This window comes from Cyanistes caeruleus, chromosome Z, assembly GCF_971803275.1.
Source record: "Cyanistes caeruleus chromosome Z, bCyaCae1.hap1.1, whole genome shotgun sequence".
NCBI classification, from domain to species: Eukaryota; Metazoa; Chordata; class Aves; order Passeriformes; family Paridae; genus Cyanistes; species Cyanistes caeruleus.
This window is the reverse complement of record NC_141732.1, coordinates 8,543,538-8,567,964: the sequence shown is the minus strand read 5'-3', so window position 1 is coordinate 8,567,964 and position 24,427 is coordinate 8,543,538. Positions and strand designations below refer to the sequence as shown.

General features: G+C 42.4%; 1 long non-coding RNA gene across 1 annotated transcript; it reads right to left on the bottom strand.

Moving 5' to 3' along the window:
• Nucleotides 1–1,096: 1,096 nt before the first annotated feature.
• Nucleotides 1,097–9,143, bottom strand: LOC147648081 (uncharacterized). Its single transcript, XR_015280576.1, has 2 exons — nt 5,243–9,143; nt 1,097–2,982 (listed from the first exon to the last, which is right to left on the bottom strand). It is a non-coding gene; the product is annotated as an uncharacterized LOC147648081 (long non-coding RNA).
• Nucleotides 9,144–24,427: the final 15,284 nt, after the last annotated feature.

The window sequence follows — 24,427 nt, the reverse complement described above, 5'->3', positions numbered from 1 at the left end:
CTCCAGCTCCGCGCCAGAAGTGGGGAACAGCCCGAGTAGGGTTTGATCCCAGAGCTGAACCTTCTGAGCCACAAACTCAACAAGGGCAGGGTAGTGACCACAGTCAGGATCAGGTAAAGGAGAAGGAGGGTCTGTGTTTGAGGTTACAGGAACAGGTTTATGGCCAAAGGGGATAAGGGACAGAAGAGCCCTGAGCACTGCTGTGCTCGGGATTTTATACAACAGCAACTCAATGGGAGGGTACAAACGGACAAACGAGGAATCCAAAAGGGAGGAGTAAAGGGAGGGGACACCTTTTCCAGAGCCAATAGGAGAATTGCAGGTCGTGTGGGCCAATGGGACCTTGAGGGTCAGGGGATTGACAGGGAAGGGTCCAGAACAAAGGGCAGGGTTTACAATGATGGACACAGAAGGGTCTGGAATAAGGGGCAGGGTTGTGGTGACAAGCAGGGAAGATTCAGGAATAAAGGGTTGGGTTTAAAATGAAGGGTATGTCAGGGGAGGACACAACTCTTAGGGGTAAACCAACTTGGGAGGAACAGGAGGGAGTGCAAGAATGAACCATATAACTGACAAACGAACACCTACAAATAAACTTAAACACCCGTCGCAACATCTCCCCCTTTCTTTTTTAATAAGAGCTAGGTTGGCATTCAGGATTGGTGAATTCATCGGAAACCCAAGAAGGGGGGAGCTGGGACTCGAGAGGATTTTCAACATTTTGGGGAGAACCTGGAACATTAACTTCGGGGGAGGAGAATGTAACACGGGTCACAGTGGTCAAACAACATTGTTTCAAAATTGGAAACAGAAAAATAACAACAATTGAAATAAACCAAAGAACTGTTTTTATGATAGAAGAGAGCCACCCCATGAGTACCCATCCTGAAAAGATGTTACTGAGTGTCACCGCTCCTGAGTTTGCTCAGCCCAGGCTCACCCCTGGCATGGCAGCAGGTGTGTGGGCCGTCCCCAGAAAGCCTCGCAATCAGGGGTACATCTGGCGAGTTGCGTGGGTCCGAGTAGCACACTCTATGGCTTTTGACATCAAAGGAAATGCTAAGGACTGAGATAAAGGATGGAGAGGAGCCTTTGGTGTAAGTCCCAGAGAGCTTTATTCCCAAAGAGAATCAGACACCAACGACCCCAAGAACTGCCGTGCTCAGGATTTTATACAGCAGCAACATAATGGGAGGGAACAAACAATCTGCCAATGGGGAACCCAGGAGGGAGGAGCAATGGGAGGAGATTACAATGCAGGGACCAACAGGGATGAGAGGGTGGAGAGGATCGGTCATGTAGGCCAATAGTGCCTTGAGGGTTAGGGGATGGACAGGGAAGGGTCTAGAACAAAGGGCAGAGTTTACAATGATGGACAGAGAAGGGTCTGGAATAAGGGGCAGGGCACACAATGATGGGCAGTCCGGAACTTAGGGTGATTGGTAAAAGGAGAGATTGACAGACTATTCTGGAACAAGGGGAAGGGTATCAGGGTAAATGGCACAGGAGAAGGGTGGGGAGAACTTAGGGAGAAACCACTCCATTTCAGAGGAAAGAAATTTGGGGTCAACCATTAGAATAAACAATTAAACAATTAATAATAAAAACCACACCACCACAATTTCCCCTTTTTTGTTTTGTTGAGGGAAAAGGGTGTGCCAGAAATCAAACTTCAGTGCCAGTTTGGGCTCCCTCCCACTGTGTCTCAGACACTGAAATGGTGACCCAGGAAGAGAGGGTTCCCTTAACTAATATGCGCTTAAAAACTCCTAAGGCAAATACAATTAAATAAACTATAACAATAAACCATAAAATGTCCTTTTAAACTGAAGACATCCAACTAGACAAACCCCAGTCTCTGAAAACTTTCCCCAGCCAGTCCTCTGTTTCTTGTCTTGTATCTCCTATCATCCTCCTCATCTCCTGGATTGCTTAGTGTATGTTCTTGCTTTTGGTGGATAAGTTGAAACAACACAGCCCTTCAAAATCTTCACAGCCATGCCCATGCACTAGCAATAAAAAGTCTATGGCTGCGCAGTTTTGGAGAGTCGCTTTCCTGGTCATTTCCTCGTCTTCCAGGAGGTTCGCTATAGCAGGTGAGGTAAGGTTTGCCTGCCTCGTGACCCAACATTCAAGGTGGCCCAATTCTCCTAAGGCCTTGGCTGCCATTACCCAAGGGAGAATACAGAGATGGCAAACTTCTTTGATTTAGACCAATGGTAAATTTCACTATCACAATGTTCATCAAGATTTATTGCACCCCTTCTTCTAATTCTTGTCTTTTCTTTTGCCACCGAATTGGAAGTTTGGGTCATGTTGGGCGAGGACAGGGACAACTGCCCCAGGGTGCATGGACTTCCTAATAGACGAGAGGCCCCAGGCACGGTCTCCACAGATAAGGAAACCCCCTTTTGAGAGGGGTTTCCACTTTCTGTAGAAGACCAGCTGGTTTTAGCGAGGGAGGGACACCAGAAGGAAGCATTAAAATTCTTTTTGTATTGGGTAATGGTATCATACCTTTCTTTATAATAGGCGGACATAATCGAAATGAACACAAAGAGATGCAAGGGACGAACCTAAAAGTTCAAATTCTTGAAGTTCTTTATCATGGCGGGGGAGGGTTTTGACCCAATTGCTCCAAAGAATTAAAGGGTTGGTGACAGGGATGCATAACTTACAAGTGGAATTACCTTGATAAACCATTTTGTACAATTCTGACGCTACATTAGTTTTTCTCTGGATCTCCAACAGACTAGGGGGGAATTCTTGGGGTTTAAAAGGAATCCCCACCAGGCAAGTTGACAGGGGGTTGTCCACCGCAACCATAGACAAACAGAGATGGTCCTGATTGAGCACATGGGCTAAGGTGACCCAAGTATTTTTCCAGGGTGGTGGGATGATCCAGGCTTGGAGGGACTGGACTAGGACCAGCAGGAGAAGTGGGCGTGGAAACTTCATCTCCAGAGGGGTCTGGAGGATGTTCTTAAAATAAACAGAAATAACATATAGTAAATTAAACTCATACAGACAACTCTACAATATCTTGGGAGGCAAAGGGTAAATGGGGATCGGGTTCTCCCACCCCCTTGCGTCATTGGCGGAAAGAGGCAATTGCTAAATCTTTCAATTGTGGTGGGATTGCCTTATTGTTTTTTGTGAAAGGTAAGGTTTGACCCACTTCTGGGGTGCCCGTTTTGGTCCAGAGGGAGTGGACACACAAGCATACCCTCTTCCCCAGGTAATCAAGTCATAAGGCCCCTGAACCCCCCAGGTCTCAGGATCCCTCACCAGAACTGGCAGCCGCTCCTTGAGTTCCTGTTTTTTATTATTAAAGTACCGCAGCACTGGGGGATGTAGGTTTTCAAAGGATCAATTCAGGAAGTTGACAACAAACAGCGACTTTCACAATCTCAGCTGGGGAGATTGGCACCAGGTGTCTCCTTGCTGACTTTTGAGGACCCTTTTGATGGTGCCGTGGGTCATCTCTATCACTGCCTGACCAGTGGGGGAATGTGGTATTCCCCTTTTGTATTCAACCCTGCAGCGCTGTAAAAACTGACTGAACTCCCTGGAGGTGTAAGTTGGTCCATTGTCAGTTTTTACCAAAGGCCCAGGAAAGTTGTATTTCTGCATCCTTGGACTTTCCCCCTGTGTGGGCAGAGCCATAGACAGCTCCCAAGAAAGTGTCAACCAACACATGGACACACTTAAACTTCCCAAAAGATGATATATGGGTGATGTCAGTTTGCCACACCTCACAACTGCCAAGTTCTGTAGGATTTACCCCAGCCCCCAAAGATGGTAGGGAAATCTTCTGGCAGTTGGGGCATGTGGCCATGATAGCTCTGGCCTGGTCCCGCCTAAGGTGGAATTGGTGGACCAGCACAGGCACACTTTGATGAAACTGCTGATGGCTTAGTTTGGCCTGCAAAAAGATGTCAGGCAGGCCAGCCAGCTGCACAGGGGTGGCTAGAGCATCTTCCCACTGCTTTCATTCAGCAATAAACCCAGGAAGATCAGTGTGAGACCTTACAGGCACAATAAAGTATGGATGCTCCCGGTGGCAGACTAGATGGATAAGCTTTACAAGCACGCTAAAAATCACCATATTTGAGATTTCTTTCAAGACTGAATTTTCTATTCTGGATACTTCTCCAGCTGCATAGGCCAAATCAGTAATTAAATGTATTTGGCCTAGAAACCTTTCAAAAGCCCTGCTGACTGCAGCTAACTCAGCAACTTGAGGGTTCCCCTCAACAATCTCAGTGTCAGTCTCCCACTGCTGAGTTTGGGGATCCTTCCAAGTCATTACTGACTTTTGGGATCTCCCAGGCGCATCTGTGAACACGGTCAAGGCCTTGTGTGGCTTCCGGCTTTGAATTTCTTTGGGAACCAAATTAAACTCTTCATTGAATAATTTACGGCCAGGGCAGTGAATAGAATTTTTTCCTGTGTAGCTATCCAGAGCAAATTGTAACATTTCATTTTCTTGGAGAAAGGACTCCAAAGCTTGTTTCTTAATTTTCCAGGGGATAACCTTAAGGGCAGATGGATGCATGTAAAGTCACACCCTGCCAGCAGGCGCACCCTGGCCCTAGCCTTTGTGATTAGCTGTGCTATCAGCTCTTGTGGCTGGGTGATACTTTTGGACAAATAATGACCAAGGAAAATCCACTCTATGATTGAGAGACGGTCTCCCTGGCCCTTGTCCCATTGAAAGATGAGCCCATGGAGGTGTGGCAATTTCCTTAAAATGATAAAGTTGAATGGGAGGTCCAGTCAGTACCGATGGGCTTGCCAACTTTCCAGTGCTGATTGTACCTTCTCTAAAGCTCGAGCTTCCTAAGTCAGTACCCTCACTGAACCCAGCTCCTCTCCCTCTTTTAAAAAGTCAGAAAGAAGAGCTAGATCCCCTGTGGCGATCCCCAGCCAGGGTCTGACCTAGTTCAATGTCCCAGACAACTGCTGGAGATCCTTCAAAGTCCTAGGACTATCACTGACTGCCAACTTTTGGGGCCTGATTTTTCAGTTGCCAATCTCAAGCCCTAGATATCTCCAAGGAGGCAGTCTTTGCACTTTTTCTTGTTGAGGTTCGAAACCTGCACTGGTCAGAGCAGTGATAGCGTTGCTAAGTAGTTGTGCAAGTATGGTTGGGGGCACACACCACACATCATCCATATAATGGAGGATGATGGCTTTCCCTGCTTTAGCACGCACAGGGGCCAAGATTTTGGCCACGTACCACTGGCAGATTGTTGGCGAGTTCTTCATCCCTTCAGGGTGATCTCTCCAGTGGTACCTTCTCATGGGAGCTTCTCTATTGATAGATGGCATAGAGAAAGCAAACTGCAGGGCATCGGCCGGGTCTAGCGGAATTTGAAAGAAACAATCCTTGGTATCAATCACTGTCCTGGTGTCCCTTATGGTGTGACCATTCTGCCCACCCAGGCAAGCCAGCCACCACTGATATGCGGGGGGACACTCCTCCAAATCCTGAGAATCAGGGGAGCAGCAAAGGGATTTCTCCCCTGTTGGAAGAGACTGTGAGACACCGGCAGAGAAAGGAGTCAGGCTTGATTAGAGGGAGAAATTCAAGGCTTTCTTCCGTCCCCACCAGGACTCCAAACCTCAGAGGCACTGCTCCAACAGAGCCCCCAAGTCAGGGGTGTCAGCAGCTTAAATGCAGGGGTGGAACAGAGGGAGGGGACAGACTGTCTTCCAATAGGAAGTAAGGGGGGAGTGGAACAGGGTTGGAGGGACATTAAGGAGGGCAAATGAGGATGTTCAGGGAGGGACCCTCTCTGTCCCTGCCCTATCACTCAACGACCCTCTCTGAGCTTTCTAGAAGCTGGGAGGAGTAGCTGGGTGACAGACAAGGCCCAGAGGAGGGGGGCTAGGGGAAACTCAGGAGGCGTGACAACGGGGGCATAACATTGTAACAAAAGCAGAGGGGAGAAGGGAACAAACCATCAACATAATACAGTGGGGAGCAAAACCAGTAACACAATACAAGAAGTAATCATGGATTCACTTTGCAGACACACAGTGGCACTGCCAGTTCCTGTGAGGGCACCCATAGGTGAAACCAAATTCCAATCACTCAGCCAAAACATATGAGAAATCACAGTGACATTGGTGCCAGTGTCCAGCATGCCTGTGATGTAAACTGTTCTTCCAAGGTGAGTCAGGCTGCAAGTCAGCTCTGGTCACTCACCTCCTGGTACACAGCTTGCTTAATTAAAGGTGGAGTCTCCAGGTAAACATTCTGTTTGGCTATATTCATTGGCAAAACAATGGCAGTAGCTATTGGTGTTTTTGATTGAATGACAATAGGGACACTGTATGCGAGAGCTAAAATTATTAGCTCTTCATTACAGTTTACTGAGACAGCTGGAAGAACTGAAAGTCCAAAATTTCTGTTGCTGTCCTTGCCTATAATTGAAAAGTCTTGTCTGTGTTGTGAAGTACCTGTGGATTCCTGTGGATATGCATTCATTACAAAAGTCCTTTAAAAGTATATTAATTTGGAGGCTGCCAGTTCACACCATGCCCCTGGGGGTATTAAGGTTTGGTCGCTTGAGAAATGACTGGCGAAGTCACAAATAACATTTGGTTCAGGTCCTTTCCAGGTAATATCAAAATGTTTGGATTTCCTGGTAATTGAGATCCCACCATTTGTTTCACCCCACGGTGGCACTGCTGCAAGCTCTTTTTTAATGGAGTTTAATGGCAAAGGATTGCCCTTGATATCAAACTGAGAACAACATCGGTTTGCATAATGTTTTCCTTTTCTGCATTGAGGGCAAATGCCAGGCTGTTTAGCCTTTTTTGTTGCTTCAGAAGAGTGTTTTTTAATGTGGCTGGGCTTCCCACAGTTAAAACGAAGTCCTTTTGCAAAATCAAACTGGAGGGCTGCAAGAGTTTTCTCAAGGGTTTTTGTATGTCTCTCAAGGGCTTTTTCAAATTTATCTCCCATAGAACCTTGGAATTTTACAAGCAGCTCTCCTAAAGTGTTATCTTGGACTTTAGCAATACGTTGTTGGGTGTTAAGTTTGGTACAAGCTGAAAGCATTTGGGGTACAGTCGGTGGTTCATTAGGCAGAGCTAAGATAACTCTTGCATTCCTCGTTCGCATTAGAAAAAGCAAGGCTTTTCATAAGATATGGGTGGGCTTGTTCATCTGGGCATCGTCTTTCAATAGCTTGTGCTAATCAATCTAAAAAAGCACCGTAAGTCTCGGTCTCACCTTGCATTATTGTGGAGTAAGCATTCCCGTGACTGCCTGCTGGCTCCACAGCACGCAAAGCTTTTCTTGCAGCATTCTTAGTATCTTCCAGAACAGCCCTAGGCACTACTGCTGCCTGATCTTGCACTTTATCAAATGGCATATCTCCAGCTAATTGAGCAGCATTTAAATGAGCATTGGGGCTGCCAGAATCATTTTCTATTAATTCATTAAGAAGCTTTCTCCACTCTAAGTCCTACAAAGTATATTGGGAATTACTTAAAATCATGGAAGCCATGTTACAAGAATCTGAGGGCGGGAGGTAATAAGAATTCAAAATGCTTTTTACCACGTTGTTAAAATAAGGAGTGGTCAGCCCACTATCTTTTATCACTTGTCTGAGTTCTTCGATATCATAATGTGATAGACCCGTACTGAGGATTATGGTTGTTCCTCCCATATCTCACAAACATAGCTAGGAATTGTCCATTTAATGAATCAAAATCCTTATCTTGCCTGAAATTCCATCTGATCTCAGACCAATCAGGTAAACATAGTGAATTGCTTTCCTGTTTGGCATTTTGAGGCTCCCCAGCTTTTGCAAAAAACAAGGGAGCCTTTGGATCAGACAGGAATTAGTCAGGATCTCGTTTTGTATTTTTGAGGCCAGATGTAGGCAAAGCAAAATCATCATCTGAGCCAGATTCAATATCTGACTTTTGTACAGTAAACACAGGCTCTCCCAGCTTCACCTGATTTGGGAATATTTTCCAGCATTCAAGCTGTAAACAAAGGCTGCTTGTCATAGCTTAAGAACAATGGGTAAAGCTTCATTCTTAAGCTTACATTTTTCTATTATCTTGCTTACCATATTCTCTAAAGCCTATCTCTACACAGCTCAAAAACTCAGCCTTATTGTTTCCTGTCCTTGCATGTCTGTATTCTTCCATTCTTCTGTTCTGAGATCTGCTTTCACACAGCTTCTGGGAGTTTTCTACCTTTTCTATTTTCCACACCTCTGAATGCCAGGCTGTGTGCAGCAGAACAACCTTGCACTAGCCAGGTCATAATAATTATGATGATGAACTTTTTAGGGTATCATCTAGTATCTCTGGATTTCCCGTGCAGATCTTGTGTGCAGATATACAGAATGCTGAGCCTGAAACAGCATCCACCACACAGTATCCACCAGAATTCACTCTCCAGTTTCCCCAGTGCATCAAATGGCATCCTTAAGTGCAGTACAACAGACAACTGTTGTAGACAGCACCTAAATTGTCCTTGATTACAAGCCCTGTCTTTGGGGTAACAGGCTTATGTCTACGCCAGGAAAATATTGGGGAAAATATATAAGGATTTGTTCCTTAAGGAACCAGTCAAGGACCTACCCCTGCCTTTCCTCTTGATTTGACAGTCACCATATATATTAGCAGCGAATAACACCAATCATACAGGCTGGCACATTTGTTCTCGTTGTTTTGTTGTTCTTGTTTGGGGGATTTAATTTTTAATGTTAATCTTTTAATTTTCTATTATGCTCCCTCCCCTCTTTGGCTGGCTGTCTTGGTCCACTCCTACTTCTGACATCAAAGATGTCCCATCCCAGAGTGAGGCTGGAGGGAGGGAAACTTATCAGATTCCTAAAAAGAAATTAGATACAAACAAGATCAATACTACATCTGTGAACCATTTCTTGGTAACAACAACAACAAAAAGCCCCTAGGAGAGACAACAGAAAAGACAGAAGCAAAGGAAGGAAAAGGAGGAAAGAGTTGGAGAGAAAGACGCAGGGAACTACTCCCATGGCTCTGGTGATGCCCCATTGATGTTTGGTTGACAGGTGGTGTGCAGGCACTGCAAGCATGGATAAGGACATGACCCTGATGCTCAGTCACAAGTGGGGCTCCCATGCTTGATGAGCACAGAAAACTGAGGAGACTCAGTTCAGAGAGGGAAATGGAACAGTAGCAAGGCTTCCTCCTCAAGGCAATTTACAGTCACAGTGCAAAGACTCCTATCTGTGTTTGGCTGAAGAAAGTTCCTGCAGACTTCAGAACATTCAGAAAACATGCATTTATTGCTCTAGTTTTGCTACACGGGTGTAGTGGTTTAGGTTCGCCAATTTGAGCTTCCCGGCCAACACACCAAATAATGTAGTGGGTTTAGCGCTGGCTAAAATCACCACTGCACCTACTAGAATTATTTCCTGTTGTGAGATATGGATTAGGAGAAAAGCATAGCAGGCTCAAAACTTAAAAGGTATAAAGAAAACTTTATTAATAGAATTAAAATAATAAGAAGAATCAGAAGAAAACCTTCAGAACACTTTTCCTTCCCCAGCCTGACTTTTCTTTCCCAGCTGACAATTTGGAATTTTCAATCAGTTACTACCTCTAAAATTTGTACAATAGTACTCCTACTACTCTTTCATCAGTTCTTGTAGGGAGAGGGGTTTCTCTCACCATGCCATGGAGAAGTCTCTACAAGAAAGAGTTCTCTTGTGGCTTTTCATTTCCACGAATAGCAGCTGCCGGGAAAATCCGCAATTGTGAAGTTCCTCCCATTTTCACAGCCTTCCCACAGCTGTGTTCAGGGGCTACATCAGCTTATGGGGTACTATTTTAAAGATGAACTGTTCAAAAGCAAATGTTTTCTTCATCTGTCTTCAAGATCATCTTCATCTTTGGGAACAGAGGTTTTCTTCTTCTCTCCCTGGGGACAAAGGGTCTTCACCACTCTCATCTCTCTCTCTCTGTTCAGGCTTCTCATGGAATCACAGCTCCTCCAACATCTGCTTGGCTTCATTATGGATGCCTCTGCCCATGTCTACAGTATGAACACTCCATAGCCCCATTCTGTCTCATGAATTAAAGGGGACGTTTCAGTGTATTATTGTCAATCTCCATGGCCTTACCAAAAGAACTTTTCAGCCCAATACTAAGGCATCTCCTCATTCTCCTTCCATATGGAAAAACAATCTTTAAATAATCTATGTGCTGTAAATAACTAACTCCTATGGGGGCATTATACATGTGTACATAGATATAGATAATGAAATATATGTGTACATATCTATTAATATATATGTACATGTACATATATGTATATATATATAAATAAATATATAGGTGTAAGACATAGGTGTATATATATATAGAGAGAGAGAGAGAGAGAGAGAGGAGAGAGAGAGAGAGAGAGAGAGAGAGGGAGAGAGAGAGAGAGAGATTTTTATTTGTTAAAACCCTATGAAATAGGAAACAGAAAAGAGGGGAAATTCACTCAAGTCATTGCTGTTTTCAGCAGAGATGGGTCATGGATTGTGCATGTGCCAGGCTCTTTGTCTCTGCTGCCCTTCCCTTGTCCACGCTCCTGCACTTTCTCTGGGCATTCAAATAGTTCCTGTACCATAAGCACAGCCTTCTTAACCATCTCAGTCCAGAGGAATACACAGTAGTCCAGGAATACCAAAGTATCAGGTCTTTGTTCACAGTAGTCCTGGGCCTCTGTCCCTTCTGCTGAGTCTGCCATATACTGGCCTGTGCCCAGAACCAGGCCATCAGCTCTGGGACTACATGGGACATAGGCTGGACTCTCTGCCTCTGCTGCTCTGGTTTTTGCTCCAATCTCTTCATCTACACTTTGCTCATGATCCCACAATTCTTCTGGCTTGTCAAAGGGTCTCTGGACCACAAGCACAGTCTTCCTAATCACCTCGATATGCATGTAGTCAGCTGCATTCAATAAGAAGAGGGACTGTGGGCCTGGTGTGCTCGTCTCTCTGCCCCTGCTGCAGTGAGTGTCACTGCTGATGACACATCCCCACTGTGTTCCACATCCTGCTGTTCCATGAGCTGCTGGCTGGATCCCTGGATCTCAAGTGTAGCCTTGTCCAGGAAATCTCTGCTAATACACTCTGCTGTGTATCACCTCTCAGCTGCTTTTTCTCCTCCTCTCCTGTGCTGAAGGTGGTGAGGGAGGTTAAAGTGCAGAGCCTTCAGTATTCTCCAGACCCCCAGTGCTTATGAGACAAGCCTCAGCCATCTCAGCTGAGCCAGTGAGTTGATGACTGCAGGTGCAGGAAGACTTTGGGCACAGTCTGCAGGTCCTTCTGCTCCTGTTGACTCCTCTGTTCTGAGTTCCTGCTCCTGCTTGTCCTCTGGGTCTTTGAATGGTTCCTGGACCATAAGCACAACCTTCTTAACCACCTCTATCCAGATGTAGTCATTGTAGTCCAGGACTACCAGACCATCAGCTGTGTGAGTGTGCACGGTATGTCCTGGGCTCTCTGTCAATTCTGCTGGAGCTGTTACTCTCATCTCCTCACCAGTGCCTTGTTCCCAGTCCCTCTGCTCTTCCATGTGCTTCTGTAGTGGTTTAGGGCAAATCTGGGAGAGAACCTCCAAATGGGGTCCCTCCAGAAAGCAAATTCAAGCAGCCCCTCCCCCAGCTGCTTCAGGAAAATATTTCCTTGGAGAAAAGCAGAAAAAACTGTTTATTTAACAGAAATTGAATAATATTAAACAATAAAATCTCTCGCTGTTCGATGAGATGGCAAATCCAGAAAAGTCCTTTTCATGGGGTATAGCTGGGCTCACTTAGGTTCTTATCAGTCCCTCCGGTGCTGGAAAGTGCCGAGGCCCAGGCCCCGGTGGGCCACAGGCGTGAGCTCCTGGGGTTTGGCTGGGTGTTCAGTCCAGAGCAGGTTTGAACACATCCAAGGAAAAAGGGGAAAAAAAACCAGTCCAGGGAACTTCCCTGTCTCAGCGAGCTAAAAACTAACGAAGAGCAGAGGAGAGCTCTGTCCTGCTGTCTGTCCATGCTGCAGACACCACAGCCCAGGAGCAGGATGGGGGACAGTGAGGGCTCTTTCTGAACACAAACTGTGGCTCATTCTTCCATCCCTTTGCTCTCAGAGCTGGTCTTAGAGGTGCAGAACTTAATATGTCACATAAACAAGGTGACTGGGGATACAAGCATCATAAAGTCACCCCAGGACAGCTCCTGAGATCCCTGGATCATAATTACAGCTCTTCTCAGGAGCTTGTCTCTCATGTACTGGTCTATGTCCAGGAGAGACAGGCCATCAGCTGTGGGGCTGTGTGGGGCATGTTCCATTCCTGACAGAAATTATTTGTGTTGGTGCATGAACCAAACAAAACACACAGCTCCTCCACATTTGACTGAAAACTGGGTTGGACTTAGCTGCATTTTCAACTCTCAGTCCAGGTTCTAGGGTCACACGAGTGACATGCTCAAGAGATGCTCTTTAAGCTCAGGGACAGTAGAATGAGAAGTTTCTCTCTTCCCGTTCAGCACAAGGCACGCACCACTAGATGGCATTCAAAGCATGAGCAATGAATTTCACCGACCTCTTGCCAGGATTCCCTTGACCTCGCTAGTAATAAATTAAGGGAAGCCATTATGTGCCCAGAAGATCATGATGTTTTATTCAGTGAATCCTTAAATAATGATTCTGATGCCTCAAGGAATCTCAAAACAGATACAGGACATTTCTCTCTCTATGGCACAGTGAAAAGCAGAAACTGTGGATGAAGTGAAATGCAAAATAACCCAGATATGTTCCAATGAGATAAAATAAATAATGAAAATGGGGGGAAATGTAGAAGTTTGTGGAGATGCAAGCTACAAAGCTACTTACACATGCATAGCGAGTATACATATTTCATCCCTACACCTATGCCTCTTTACAGTGCCAAGAACAGAAAGCCTGGATTCCAAACAAAACCAAGCCTGGAGAGACATTGTGAACTCAGATTTTTTTCCATCTGTCTACGTTATTGATTGATACAGAAAATCATTTTTATTTAAAAGTGCAGGCTCCACAGTTTAAAAACAGGAAGAATGAGTACCTAATTGCAGTGCAATGAAGAAGGACACCCTCAAATTTCTGCTTTCTCTCTCTTTTCACAACTTGCTTCTGCTTCTCTTCTTCAGGATCAAACAAATACAAATACATGCACCCACAATTAGTTTCTAAGAGAATATATATGCAAGAAGCAGCCTGGTATGTTCAAATGTATTTTTATGCTACCTTGGTGCATTTCTTTAAAGACTTAGCAGAACCCCTGGGAAAACCAGTGGGGACACCACTCCTGATTCCAGCTTCACAAGAGTATTCTCAATTCAGCCTGTGCCAAGAGAACATGGAAAAATAACTTCAAGTCAACTCTTATAGTGCTTGTAAAGATGAGTTATTAGATTTCTAATGCAATCAGTTACAGCTCTTCTGCTGTAATAGTGAAATCGCGGACCAGTAAAGTATTAAAAGTATCTATAATCAAAATAGGGAACTTGGTCTGTTATCCAAGAACAGAATAAAATAATATCTCAGAAACAGAAACAAGACAGGGCACAAATAAGGGCAAATAAGGGCATAAGCACATGTTTCTGAAGGAGGATGGCATGGCAGTGGTCATTATGTCCAGTTTTTAGATCATTCAATTTGGTCTTGATTCATCATGGAGCAAAAACCAGATTGTTAGGAGCTGAAGAGAAAAGGCTGAAGTTCTAGGTTGGTGGAACACCCTCTGGAGTACAGAGAAGAATCAGAGACCAGGATAAGTAAGGAACTGGTCACTAAGGAAGCCAGAATTTCTGTTTAAATTTTTCAAAGGCTTAAATTCCTTTGCCACGTGAAGTAATTCAAAGGTAGGCAGCAAATGCTTTCAATGACAGTGAACTCTCTGGTATTTTCTATAAAAGTCTGACTTCAACCCTTGCCACAAAAATCAGCATTCACAATTTATATTTTATGACCTACTTAAAAGACTTCAAAAATTTTGTTACGTTGAAACTCATAGAGGCCAAAATACGTAAATAATTCAGGTACTTCATGTGCAGCTGATTCTCTGAGCAAAGCACAACAAAAAATTCATTATGCTAATATTTTTACAAATGCTACAGACATACAGATAAGTGAATTCCCCACTGAACTGTATTGACACTTCCTCAGCATGGAAACCTTCAGACACATTTTGAAATTATGTATAGTGGAAAAGAAAAGATGAAACTTTCAACACTCAAGCTCAGTGTAGCACTGTGGTCTTTGTAATACACTGTTTATACTACTTTCCTCCTTAGCTCCAGGGGCATATGAAATTATATTGGATTGTTGCATTTACTTCAATGAAATGAATACAAGCGCTAGATTGTGATGTTTTCCCTTCAAGTGGACTAGAAGGAGTAGAACATGTATAGGAAACCACAGTGTTGGTAAAGGAAAATCCATTTGGTTGTTTTATTTAAGCACCATACAGAGAAACCTAACCCTGTCTCTTTTTTTAAAAACTAAGGTTAAAATATTTATTGTTTCTTTACAAGTAGATTTAAAGTGCAAGGGTAGATTAGTTACCTGGAATAGATCTGATAGGATGTGCCTATCTGATTTTAACCCATTCATGAGGAATCCTATTACAGATTGAGAAATGAAGAGAAATTGAGAAATAAAAGTAGTTTATATCCAGATAAAGTTAGTCCAGATGCTAGTTGGTTTTTTTCTGTTTTAATTATTAAGTGATCCTATAAAGCTGCCCAAAGTTGATGGAACAGCAACAGCTTCCATGCTTTTTGTGTGATTTAAAGTAACACCTTGAAAACCCTCAGTCCTCACTAACTCTTGCTGTTTACAACCAGGTGTGTCAAGCACAATCCACAGAGCAGGTTCTGTGGTGCAGTGTGCACTGCATCCAAGTGGCAGAGGTGTTACCATTCAAGATGTATGGCATAAAGAAACCTAGAGCTGAGTTAATGAGTTAAGTGAATCAGAAGAGGCTGCTGAATATGTGTATTTATGAGATTGATTTTTACTTCATAACTCAGTAGCTGGTTTTTTATCTCCTGTCCTGTACCCCCTTCCAAGCTGAACATCTCATTGTTCAGCTTTCCTCTTCGCTCTGAGAGTCTCCCTCACTCCACCCTTTCCCCTTGCCACTTGTACTCCCTCTCTCTGTCTCTCTCTCTCACTGTATATTTCCTGACTTTTCTAGAAGACTTTTCACCAGGGATCAAACAAGCCTGAACAGTCAAATCCCCTATTAACTGGCAGGGGTGGGGGAAAGCAGCTGCACAGCTAAGCCCTGAGCCATGGCAGCAGTTGCAGGCAGGTACTTCTGGGTGTAGTGTAGGCCAAAGAGTTTGCTCTTCTCAGCCTCTACACATTTCAGGTATTATTGTGCCCTGATACTGAATGTGACTGGGTTTTGCTTGTTTGTCAGGCCAGGCTTGCAGTTCCCCTGTTGCCAAGGAAAGGGGCTGGTGGGTGCTTTGAGCTGAGTAGGTAATGCCACCCAGAAGCAAGACATGGAGTATTTGGCTTTCCTGGCCTGCAGCAAAGGCTGAAAAGGTAAGGCAGTTTTGCTTCCCCCAGCAGCTGGTGGTCCTTGATGGATGCCTCGAGTTAGCCCTGTCTCTGTACTACTGAGTCTTCAAATTTTTAGTGTCAAGAAAATGTCAGAATTAAGGTTAGCTTGTGTACACATTCTGAGACAGCCTTTAGTTACATTTGCCTTGTGTTTGGAAACCATGCCTGAGTCAACTGTATAGTACTGGTAACAATCAATAAATCACTATTTTTTCTACTCACTGACAGTATCTAAGTAATAGACCCTAGGGTGGTATTTATGCAGATTGTAAAGCCCTTCCTTCTTTCAAAGGAATTATTATTCTCTTCTTGTTGGAGGTTTTTTCTCACAAATTATGCCGGATGATATGTCACAAGCTTTTATTTCAGGCACCAGTCTCAGCTACAGATACAGGAGATGGCACAAGATCACCTCTACCATAAGCAGGTTCAAATTCTCTTTGTTACAGAACATTTCATAAGGTTTTCAGCCAATAGCATATTGCTAAATCTTACAGACAATTGTTTTATCCAATCACTCGAAACACACATACACCTTCTTCAAACAATGCTTGCTTGTTTGCTTTCTATTAACAGTACACAGTACTCTGTTATTAAACTTAAAATTTTCTACTAATTTGGTAAGCATATTTTTCTGCAGTCTTTAGGTCTATCTTGGCCAAGCCTAAAAATGATGACGTAAAAACTCAACTATTGTTTTATGTCCTTGCATGTTATATTATTGTATCTTCTTCCATTTCAGGCCTTATAGCTGCAGCTAGCTCTAAGTTTTCTGCTTTTTGTTTTCTGAGGCCCTTTTTCACAGCTTCTGAAAGCCTTCTTACCTTCATTGCTTCCCACAATCTTATGAGGTTTTCTTGAAACAGTATCCAGGCTCCTCACAACACAAATAAACTAATGAACTTGCAAGGTAAGTGGTATCCTGCCTGTAATACTCAGAACTCAGTCTGAGCTGCACAACCTGCTGCCCCTGAGCCAAGCTGAGAAACTGGGTCTATATTAGGATGCTTTGCTTTCTGCAGAAGGTGAGGAAGGATATGATCATGGAATGAACAAGATGCTTTTCCTCTGAATTTCACAGACATTTTTTGTCGGTAAAGGAATAGTGAAATTCAGAGTACCAGATGTCCAGCCTGGTACACAAGCTCTGTATGAACCAGTTCCAGGTCTAGCTGCATCAGTGCAGGACTTTACAGTCTGGGAGCAGCACCACACCAAGGTGGCTGCTGTTTTGGAGTCCAAGCCTAGTCTTCTACTGAGAGGTCCATGACATCTCATTGGCATCTGTCAAAGCTCCTGGGTGTCTGGAACTATGCAGCACCAGGCAGAGACATGGACTTGGACACACATATTTTTCTGCTCTCCATCCCTCACATTTAACACCTTCTCTGCTTTTTCCACTGTGTCCATCCCTGCTTTGTTCCTATCTTTGCTCTTTGTCCTGCTCCTGTTCCCTTCTCAGTATCTCAGCATCTTCCCTACTCAGACTGCTGCTCCTTGTCCCAGCCAAGAAGCTCTGTAAGAAGCTTTGAACACCAGGTGTCATTCTTGCTTCTGTTTGATCCAGATGGCTTCAGGCCAACATCATTCTCTCTACTTAAATGAAGGTTCAACTGCAGCACACATACATATTTTAATGTTTTTTCACGGTCGTGCATGTGTAAAACATCACCCATTCTCTCTTCCTACAAGAAAGGCTCATTGAGGGTGGGTACTTTCCTTGTGAAAATGTGTCACAGTGACCACAAGAAAGAAACTTACCTTTGGATCTTCCTAAGTGTGATGTTAAAAATAGTCCTCCAAAGCTTTAAGGTATTAGAACATATGTTTCTATTCCAAAAGGTAACAGAGTAAGGAGAGAAACAGAAACAGTAGTTGCAGAATCATAGTAAGCACAACTGGGAGGACTCTTGAGAGATTATCTCATTTTTAGTAATTCTTGCAACAAATTCCTGTCCAAGATTGCTCCTATCTCCTTTGGCAATCCCTCTCCCAGTGTTTCTATTTCCATTTGAACATATTTAGCTAAAATTTATCCTGCTTGGATTTAAGCCCATTAACTTTCATCATCCCCATTTTGCACAGGTAGCAAAATGCTTGGGCATATAGCAACTATTTATTTAGTTTCAAATTATTATCATGTGCCCTGTAAGTCCTCTTTGGGCCATAGAACACAAGATCCTCTGGTCTTTCCTTACTGGTCATATTTGATTACATTAAATTCTTGAGACTCTTAAATTACATCTTTCCTAAGGGCAATACCCAAGCCTGGGACAGACTCCAGCTGAGCCTTACCAGAGCTCTGTTGAGCAGAGAGATTAATGCTCTGTTGTATCCCAAATATCCTGTTGTTACCATGGGCAGTGGCAAAAAGGAATAACCAGTGGTTGAGCCCCCTCCCATTAATGAGAAGAGTATTTACCATCTACGCAGATTTGAAAGAGATAAGGAAGGCTGTGGAAAGTGGACACAGGAAATAAAAACACCAGTTGAGTCCAGATAAATGAGTAACTGAGGCCAAGTGAAGGCAATACCACATGCAAATGAATTGCAAAGTGGCTGAGCAAATTAAAGGTGAACCTTTCACAGATTGCTTAGCTTTGGGAAGACTGCAGTTGTGCACAGATCCTTCTCCAGGTTGCCAGGGGTCCAGGTTGTTTGGCCAACAGCCAACTGTTTCCAATTATGCAACTCTGTGCTCCATATTCACATCTCTGTCCATAATATCTGTGTGTGGGGGGACTGCTGCCCCAGGAACAGCTGCCCGTGTCTTTCACCTTACACAGCTTGGAATACTGTGTCCCTCACAACAGCACTAATTTTTGGTTTTTTAACTGAAGTTTATCTTGTAGTCTAGTGATCTTTAATTTCCTTTCTGAAGGTCTGCTGCCTCAAAACATTTCCTCATTTTTTATTAGTGATGACAATTACTTATATTGCCCTTGCTCATTCTGAATGCCATCCTAGTTAGTTTATTTGTCAAAATCATTTTGATTTTCAAACATACCCTCCAGTATACTCACTGTCCTTTCCATCTTCATTTCAATGCAGAATGAGCTTCTGACTGTCTATGCAACTCACTCATTTTCTTTCTTTAGCGTCCCAGTTTGGAACTGGTACCCTTCAAAACAGTATTTCAGACCAGCTTTATTCCTTGTTGCTTTAGGTCATATTTTGTTTCCTCTAGAAGCTAAGGCTGAGGAAGACAGCTTTTCAACATCAACATTTAAATTTTTGCCCCTGCTCAGTTTTTACATTAGATTAAATTTGTAAGCAGCTTCTGATAATCCTAACTCAAATTGTGTTCAATATTTTTTTATCTAAAAATCTTTTTATAAAAGGTGTGCAGGTCCCAAGTAATGCTGATACCTTTTAAAATTTTGCTGTTGAAGAACCACTCATCAGATGGGAGGAATGTAAATTATTAATTAGGCCACATAAAGTTTTTTTATCTCCGTTTTTTAATCCCGTCTCGGGTGTTCTTAAGCATGGCATTCGGATACATCCCACGCTGTAAAAGAAATAGTGGAAGTGGGTGTTACAAAAGAGAACTTATAAACTTAATTCTCTTTTGGAATTTGACAGGATGGAAGTGTGTGGTGTTCAACACATATCACTGTAAGGAATAGCTGATCTTATTACCTGACTTTATTTACCAGCACTTTTAGCGCAAGAAAAACTCTCTAGTCCTCTCCAGACCAGTTGGTTGGCTCACCTCCCTGCCTTTTCAGAAAATGCTGCATTTAGACACAGTTAGAATATTGCTATAGACACAGTATTATGATGAGTGGTTTTGTTGCATTGACGGATTAAATAATGAAGCATAAAGATTAATGTCACAAAGAGCCTCTGTAACCCACTGCTCAGTCACAGCGAATTACAAGCTTTCAACACCTTTAAAGATTGGGGCACACTAAAGGACATCTCCTTTACTAGCTCAGTCTTGAAAACATAGTGATAAACTTAGAAAGAGCAGTAGTAAAATATTTCCTGTTGGTTGGATCCATGCAATAAAAGTTTCAAGTCCACAGGCAGAACCAATTAGCATCATCTCTGCTCAACTTTTTCAGAACACTTCCTTTCTAAAAATATAACACTTGATTTTCTCAAACTGACATTACTTTTCATTTCTCCATTCTCTTGTAAAATGCTGTTGAGTTGCATTACCTTTCACTTGATTTTGAAAATTCAAAGTGATTTTCATTACAGAAGTCTCTTCCTTTATTGTTTTCATTAAAAGGCTCACTAGATTCAGAAATAAGCACTTTTTTTGAAAAATCTAATTCACTTCTGTTTTCTTGACTTGACTTGCATAGACTAAAGCTCAATTATTGCCAACCAGTCTATTCTAGGCTTCCTTTTTAGATTTTATTAAGAAATTAATTTGAAAGATTGTTGTTTCTGCCCTTGAAGTGCTGTTTACCATGTCAAACTTTCTCTGTTATGCCTGAGGTTTCTACTAAAAACCTTTTAAAAATCCATAAACAATCAGAGAGTACAGTAAATGCCAGTGTTTTTGTAAGTACACTGTGGTCATAATAGTGCTCTTCCACTCCAGATGAGAGAAAATCAAAAGGATTTTTGTAAAAAAAAAAAAAGCTATTTGGACTGCGTTGCATTAATTTGCATCTGACTTAGGAAGTGAAGAACAAATTCCCTCCTCTGAGCTGATTCTCCTCTAGCTAACATGGAAAATAGCTGCAAATCCATAAAGAAGAGTGGCATTGCTGCAATGCCATTCATTGTTGCAGCGTGCAACAACAAATCCCTGAGAAGCAACCTGCACTTCAGGGCCTGGAACATGCTGCTAAAAAAGGCTGATGAGTGTGGGAGAAGGCATGAATCTTTGTGTGGAAACCCAGGGGTTTTACTAACCCTCGAACGGGCTCCAGGGATGAAGACAAAACTGGGTGGAGGGGCAAGGATTAAATACGGGTAAAAGGGGGCAGCTCGGAGGGTCAGGGTCCAATGGGAATTGTTAAAAGTGGTGTGGAGGCAGGGTTAGGGACAGGAACAACCAATGGGAAAGCAGAGGAAGAGTTATGCAGCAAACTGGGACCAATGAGGATCGAGGGAAGGAAGAATATTCTGGGAATTAACTATAAATGGCAAATTGGGGCGGAACAGAATGACATAACAGACCAGGGAGTGCAGAGATTTGCGGGAGAGAGGCCTCTCTCGCCCCAGCCTCAGGAGGTGTTATTTGTTGCCTCCTTTCCAGGACTGAGGGATAGGGATTTCAGTCTTAGGCCTTTGGGCCTCCACAATTCATAGTAAACATGGGGCAGGCATCTCTTTTTTTTCTTCATTTTTATTCTAGATAATAAGCAGAGAGGAAATATTTGAAGCTATTTTTGTCTCCGTATGTAAGGATTTAGTATGCTCTAAAAACACTAAACCAACAACAGTAGAGAGCTACATTCTTTTTTCCAAGAAAAAAAGGAGTGGCTCAAGCAGAAATAATTCAAACAACATAAGAAAGGATTGATTCATTGTTTTTCTGCATTTTGTTTCTGTTATAAGTGGGAAAAATCCATAAGAAAAGCAAATTTTTAGCAGGGTCCCCAGCATTGACCAAGGATGATTATATTGTCAAATAAATCCCAAAAATTATTTGAGAATGAGGCTAAGGACAATGGCAAGGAACTTTGCCAATGATAATGAACTTCTTATCTTAAGAAGTAAGACTTAAGGAGAGTCTTATCTAGAGATGGGTGACTGGTTAATAAAGTGTTACTTGAAATTCAGTGCCAGTCTCCTGGGAAAAAAACAAATGTAATTATAATTATAGACACAAGTGATGAGTAGAGGTTAAAATGAAAAATACCATAATATCTCTATATTAACTCCGTAATTCCTGCATTTTGTACAGAGAATTCTAAAATAGGTAGAAGAAGGACAGAAGGTGGAGGACTTGGTAACAATGATGATCAAAAGTGTACAATGGTTTTAAGTTTCTGTATCAGATTAATCTGAGTAGATTTGGACTCTGTAGTCTGGAAAAGTAGAAGAGAAGGCAAGGGAAAGCTGAAGCGTAGAGAGTTGATTACTTTTCCTCTTTGCTCAAGCATGGGGGCACATAATGAAGATATCAGGCAGCAAGCTTAAAACAAGTAAAACAAAACACAGCTAAGCTGCAGAATTAATCATCCTCAAATATCAAGTAGTCAGAGTGGGTGTGGGATTAGGAAAACTGACAGCTGACAAATTCAGGAGTGGCTATTGAACACAACAGACACAATTCAGCCTCTAGTTCAGGAAGTTCCATAATCACAGATTGCCAGATACTTCTTATTTCAATGCTACATGCTTTCAATAACATTATATAATTTCCTAAGTTACTGTCTGAGATGGGTTACTGGATGGTCTTTGTTTTGACCCAAGTTGTGACTGTGACCCTGTATTTTTGTGCAGTATGCTCTAAAATATGCTGGGTCTTGGGCTGGAACTGACACGGAACCAGCCCTCTTGATATCAATGAGATAAAAGCAATTTCCGGCACAAGGAAGATCCTTGGGGACAACAAAGAGCATTCCCTGCATTCCTATGAGTTTGTGGATTCAAGCCATCAGTGGCACAACACTGCCAGTTTTAAGGGTCACCACTTAATAATGGAAATGCCAGAAGCTGAAGTCCAGCATCACTTTGACAGAGATTTCCAATTAATTTTGCACAGGGCGATGTGCAGACACCAGATGCTAAGGACATGTGTCTGTTACCCAGCCAGGATCAAGCTCTGAGCAGAGCTCCTGTGGTCAGCCCTCATAACCATCAGCAAATTCCCTGACTCAGCCAATGCTTTTGTTTTCATATTTTTGCAATGGTAGCAAGCCTGACTCTAATTTTGGATGCAAGTTGTGCCATTCTTAGCATTAGGAAATGTATGCCACCAATTAGATAAAGAAAATAAAGGAAAAAGTGTCACAGGCAAAGGTTCAAATTACAATACCATTGGAAAATGGGAAGAAAAAAGAGAACTCTTCCCATTAGAAGATAAAGGAAAGAGAAAGCTTATTTTTAAAAATATATACCTGTATCTTGAGGGTGATCTGACAAGCTACATCATGTTATAGAGCTCTGCAGACAAAGGTCACTACACTTTTTACTAATATATTACTTCTTGTGCTGCTCACAGCAGTAATCTCTGACACACGTTGATCTACAATATTAAAAGGCTACAGATCATGAATCATATTATACTCTAATATCCTGACAACTTGTGTGTTTCACACTATGTTTAAAATTTTTGTTTTAATTAATTTTTTTCCTTTACCAAAACCCCCAAATTGTAAGGAGTGTAAGTAGGTAGAGGAACAGAAAGATTAAGAGGTCATGATTAGGGATAGATGAACAAGTAATATAGAAATATTATGCAGATTAATATCTTTAATAACAGTTCTTGATGCTAATGGAAGAGTTTTCTAAATTGAATAACTGAGTGCCTTGTGTAATCTATCATAAGAAATTATGATAAAGAGTTTCATGAAGAAAAGGTAACATTGGACATTTGCCAGTTCCTTGGTTTCTTCCTCATGACCCCATCTTTTCTCCTTTGCTTGAAAGAGTCAGAAGAGCAGCTGTTCAAATGTATTTTATAGGTTATGCAAACATAGTGTTTATTAGGCAATAAATTGCTTCAAAAGTCAACATGTTTACAATGATTCATATTTCTCCGCAGAAAACATCTATCAACATCCCCAAATACAGTTGTTGCTCTAAAAAGAAAAATCAAAAGCTCAAAGAAATATTTGGTTTTCTATCAAAACAGAATGTTCTGTGGTTTGGGGGTTTTATGTTTGTTTGGTTTGAGGTTTCTTTAAGTATTTGTATAAAAATTAGTTATTAATAAAAAATTAAAAGTCTAGACTTCTTTCCACTGAGATGAAACTAAATTTTCAGATGTTGGAATTCTCACAGAACAGAAATTACTGTTCATCATCAGCTTTTGAAATAAGGCTCCTTTTAATTTGAAAGTTTTCCAGGTTGTTTATCTAAGGGTTGGAGGAATGAAGCGCCTGTGCCATTAAACCCTGACAATAAATTAGTCTTTTGAATTACTTAAAAATGTTCTTAGAAGTCATCCTTCTGGTCACCTTTACCCTTCAGATTTTCTCAAGCAGTATCCTTTGATACTTATTCTAGGAAACAGTTCTAGGAAATCAGCTCAATTATTAAGATTTTGGCTGGTCAGCATTCCCCCTCAGGATATTCTATTGACCTACTGAGCTTTCCTGCCAGTTTATCCTCAAATCAGAAAAAACCCTTTGTTGGTAGACAAATTCAGTGTGACCTACTTGCTAGTTACAGCAAGATTTATCTAATACAACCTTTCATTTAAAAGCTTTTCTACTACTGTTACTATTCAATAGCTTGGGGGTTATTTTTCCTTCCTTCATGTAACACACCTGTGGGACAAATTAATTCAGATGTCTCCAAGTGACAAATCAACAAAAGGTATTTGAATACACCCTCTTGCTAGTTATTTTTCCCCTTTGTTGAAGGCAATGATTTTAAAGATTAATTACTTCATTACAGTCACACCTCAGACCGATGCACATCACGAGATAACACAGCTGAAGACAATCCTTTTATTGAACCTCTACTTTCAGCGCAATCCTATTTGCAGCCCTCACACATGTCAGCTTGATTCATCCTGTAATTGGATGCCAGGCTCCCAGGAGCACGGCCAGGGAGCCCTCACACCCTGCCAGGGCAGCACAAGGAAGGGGCACCTCTGACAGTGCCACAGCCTCACGCTGCTGCCACAACTGCTCCTCGCTGTCACTGGCAGTCATGGGGTGACCTCCCATTCCACAAGCAGT